Here is a 5,319-nt window from a genome sequence, read left to right on the forward strand (position 1 = left end):
GTAGTTTATTTTTTAATTTTTAAAATATTTTATTTCTTTATTTTTTATTTTATGTGTATGTGTGTATTGCCTGCATGTAGGTAAGTGCACCTGTGTCGTGCAATGCCCTTGGAGGACAGAAGAGGCTGTCGGATCCCCTGGAACTGGAGTTACAGACAGTTGTTAGCTGCCATGTGGGTGCTGGGATTCGAACCTGGGTCTTCTGCAAGAATAGCCAGTGTTCTTAACCACTGAGCCATCTCTCCAGCCCTATCTGTAGTTTATATTGGAAGCATCTTGGATGAGAGTGATGAGTGGTTTCCTATTGGGGCTGACATCTGGGAAAAATCTTAGTTAAAATTTTAGAAAACTGATTAGTAGCAAAGGTAAACCTCAGCAAGAAAATAAGAATTCTGAATTCAAAATGTTTTCAGAAATGTCGTTTATTTACTCAGCATAATTTCAGCAGAGTTTTTCTCATCCTTTTCTGGTATCCTTGAGACTGTGCTGGTTTTACCTCTTATTGTTGCTGTTAATAAATAAAATTTGTGATTATTATCATCACTGGTGTGACTAATGGGACCCAGTCAGTGGGTACTTAATGTGTTAACAGAGCTTCACAGCTGTCTTTAGTGCTAACATCCCCCAACCTAGAAATGATTGATGAGCAAATAAAATGCTAGATTGTGACGATATATAGATTAATAAGTGGACATCTCTGCTCTTGATTGTAAGCCACTTAGACATTTACTGTAGATAATGGACTATGATTGGATCTTCCCTGCTCTCCTGACACTCTCATAACTTTTCTTTTAACTGTGAAGCAACAAAGCATCAGGATCTCAAAGAGCCAAGACCATCACAATAGCAGTGAGATGCTGGGTGGAAAGTTACATCCTCTGTACCCATGTCCTTCTGAGTAAATGAACATCATCAGTTTCTTTGGGTTTCAATTTTTTTTTTTGAGATTGTCTTTCTATGTAGCTCAAGTAGGCCTGAAACTCACTGAGTAGCCTAGGTTGGCCTCGAATTCTTGGTGATCTTCCTGCCTCAGCATTCTGAATGCTGGGATTATAGGAATGAGCCTCCATGGTTGTCTGGGCTTCAATTTTCAGTTTCAAAACAACATAGGACACTGAAATTTATGATTGACATGGTGGCAGCCGGAAGTAACTTGTTCTTTCCTTGTGCGTTTCCGCTAGCCTCTCACTTGCTTTTCCATGATCCCTACCATTCAGTATCATGAATGATGGGATGAGGTACCAAGATACTTACGTTTTATAACAAAACCGTTCACAGAGATATCTACTTTTAAAGTTGTTTCGGTTGCCTCTACAACCAGAGAAGATGAAGGGTTCACATACAAATGTCAAAGAGTTGTAGTAGTATCTGTTCAAAATTAACTTGCAGGGCCCCTTCACTGGAGGATAGTTGCAGAATTCTGTATATGAGAAACCCAGGTTCAGATTATCTTTACTAAAAGAATTACCACTCTTTTTCTCATGGACTCAGACTACTAAGACTCCCCTGTGCCCCCATGTAAATCTGGATTTTATCACTGGAGAATAAGATATGCTTCCTTGAGTGTAAACTTCAGTCTGTGTGTGATACAGGAGCATGAGCCTGGGCTAAAGCCTTGGTCAGTACTACAGAGAAATACTTGGAGAAGGACAGTAATGTAGCTTGAGGCACCCTCCATCTTTTCCAGTATTCCTCGCTCATATTAAACACATCCTGTTTTCTGAATCTCCACATACTTCCTGTGCTGCTGAAGGTGAGCATCTCCGTTGCTATCTTTAGGGACTCATCATTCAGAACTCTTTATCTTCAGTCCTTTACCCCTCATCACCAGAGCATCACATATACTAAAAAGACTTTGCACCTCATACACCTGCTCCTGAAGGGTGGGCTTCAAATGCCTATCCGGCAGATCTGCCTTCCTCCATCTCTCATCCTGCTCGCCTGTGTTCTTCCCACCGATACTCACCTTGTTTTGCTGAGACCATGGAAGGATGTGGTTTGAGTAGGAGCCATGGCGACCATGTTGGAGACAAAGGAGGAGTGAATGTCAGTCTCCTTGAAGTCCAGCTACAGTGCTTATCCACAAATGCCAGTTTCCCACTTTCACCCTGAATTTTCTGTGCCTGCCCATTAGCTTGTGAGTTAAGGGCAAATTAAATGAGTAGCATGGGAATGTGCAAGCATGCAGATGACCTCTGCACCTATGCATCAGTGGAATGGAGCACAGTGGTCCTATGAATATGTTAAATAGAAGTGAAACTGATGCAACACACACACGCACACACACGCACACAGGCACACACGCACACACGCACACACGCACACACACATACGCACACACACGCACACACGCACACACACATACACACGCGCACACACACGCACACGCACACACACGCACACACACACATACACACGCACACACAGACATACGCACACACACACATGCACACACACATACACACGCACACACACACACATACGCACACGCACGCACACATGCACACACACACATACACACGCACACACACACACACACACACACACGCACACACGCACACACACACGCACACACACGCACACACGCACACACACAGGCTAACAGGAATTTCTTGTGTACTCATATCATCAATCTCCATGATTCTCAATTCTTTTTTTGGTCTCTTTGAGACAGGGTCTCCCTGTAGCCTCAGCTGGCCTGGAACTCACTATGTAGACCAGGCTGGCCTTGAACTCACAGAGATCTGCCTGCCTCTGCCTCCCAAGTGCTGGGATTAAAGGCGTGCGCCACCACGCCTGGCTCTTCTCAATTCTTTTGTACTAAAACCCTTTGATAAAAACTTAAATTGATTCTACTTTCTGTCTTCCTCTTTTTATAATCAATAGTGGAAACTCCATCATCAGAAGCCTTAGAGCTCTGTAGGAAGATTTGATATTGGTTACCAGCAGCAATACCACCCAGACTACCAATCCCATCTAGACCACCTGAATTTCTTTCTCCATCACCATTTCCTCCTGATTACCTTTTTATTTTTGCTTACCTCCAAGATATCCACTTTCACACAGTTCTTTCTTGAGTTCTGAAGGGAAAAGAGCACCTAACAGTATATACATGTGTATGAACAAGGTGAGGAGCCACAGGGAAAAGGGGATCCATTTAACCTCCATGGCGCTGCTGACAGCTGATGGGGAGACCTGGACTGTTCTAAAATTATATCTTGAAGGTGGCACTCCTATTCCTCTAGGAAGTTGACCCCTTATTCTAATTTCATTTCCCCAGGGCCCCAGCCCAGACAGAATTCTGGTATATTCAGAATCAGTGTAGTGAGCAGGACAGTAAGTTCTTGGGTATCCAACCATGTAACTTGAAAGGCTATTTGTCAGAGCCTTAAGGGGGAACCGCCACCTTTGTCTCTCTTCACCTAGTGATTATGACTGCTTCGAGCTCAAGACTTCAATATGTTTGTCTTTATTATTTTAAAAATTAATATACAAAGTAATGGGCTCCATTACAGAGTGCTCATGATACTTTGTTTTTGTAAACCTTCCTCCCCATACCCCTCCTTCAGCCTCCTGCCCCACTCCTGCTGGTTCTTTTCAGCCCTCACTACCTCTCCTTCTGCTTGCATGGCACACAGAGTCTGTTATTCTCTTTTTTTCCTTCTTTTTGAGACAGGGTCTCACTATGGAGCTCTGACTGACCAGAAACTCTCTATGTAGACGAAGAGGGCCTTGAACTTGCTGCAAGCCTCCTGCCTTCACCTCCTGACTGCTGGGATTATAGGTGTGAGCCTCCACACCCAGCCTGACCTTCGTAGATGTTCTTTCTTTGCAGTGGTCATGTACATTTTTCACAGATGTCAGTTTGTTTTTTCAGATTGAAGAACTTCTCTTCTAGTCCTAACTTAATGAGTGTCTTTGTTTTTAACTGTGAAAAGGTCATAGTTATTTTTCAAATACTTTTTCTGTGTCTATCAAGTTGATTATATTGATGATGCATTTCATTCTATTAATGCGGTATATCATATTCAAATACATTTACATTCCTGATCCAAATCCTGTTGGATTCTCTCTCTCTCTCTCTCTCTCTCTCTCTCTCTCCATTTTTTGTTGGGGCAGGGTCTCTCACAGAACTTGGAGCTCACTGATTTGGCAACACTGGCTGGCCAGCATGCCTGAGACACTCCTATCCTTTCTTCCTTAGCACTGGGATTACAGGTGTACACTACTGACTGTTCATGTGGGTGCTGGGGATCTGAACTAAGGTCCTCATGCTTGTCCTGGAGGCATTTTATCAACTGAACCATCTCCCAAGCCCATGAGAGTTAGTCTTGATTGTTAACCTGATTGTGTAAGGGACGCTGCTGGTGTCAGAAGAAGTAATAACAGTGGCACACTTCCTGCTTCTTCTTACTCTCTGACAAGAAGGCCTTATTTTGAATTCCAGCAGGGCCCCTTCAACTGACCTGCTTAGAGTCACATAGACCTGGACCTCATCATTTGGAGTCCTAAGTACCCACTTCTTTGTTTAAACTGACCAATCCAAAATTAGGGGAGGAGAAACCACTGAAACCATTACAACTTAGTTCTCCCTGGGGGATGTTCAGTTTCAGTTTCCAGGTCCCCTCTCCACATGTGGAAAGTTTCATCTTCTGTATGAATGTGTGTATGTATGTGTGATTCTTTATCTGTATGAATGTGATTACCTTTCAGTAAGTTTGTTTGGCTGCTACTCTCTGCTGGTCTGAGACTTTCCCCTGCCTTTTAGTTCTTTAATTGACTGAGAAAAAGAACCCAGCAGCACCCCTAGGATGATATCGATGCCACCCACAACAATTAGATTAAGAGTCCCCCAGGAGATTAGTAAATGATACTTTTGGGTGTATCTGTGAGGACATTTCCAGAGGCAGTTAGCTAAGGGAAGAAGACCCACTTGAGCACGTCCATATTATCCAACAGGCTGGAGGCCCAGATGGAACGAAAGGAGTACAGAGAGGTTGCCCATTAACACTCTCTGCTATGATGCGAACTGCTCTGCCCCACCATGCACTCCTCCCGTGATGAACTGAAACCATGAACCCCAAATTAATATTTCCTCCCTGAAATTCTTTTGCTAAGGTATTGGGCAGAGCACCAAAAACCTCACACAGAAGGAGAACAACATTTCCACCATATGTTAAAGAGGGTAAGGTTTTCCCACATCGTCCTAGAACAAACTATTTTTTGGATCATATAAATGCTAAAGAGTGCAGGGTGGTATTGTTATAGGACAGAGTTCTTAAAAAAATCACCAACACCACTTTAAGAAAAATAGCAAGG

This window comes from Nannospalax galili, unplaced genomic scaffold (genome assembly GCF_000622305.1).
Source record: "Nannospalax galili isolate Female #2095 unplaced genomic scaffold, S.galili_v1.0 scaffold1939, whole genome shotgun sequence".
Taxonomy (NCBI): Eukaryota; Metazoa; Chordata; class Mammalia; order Rodentia; family Spalacidae; genus Nannospalax; species Nannospalax galili.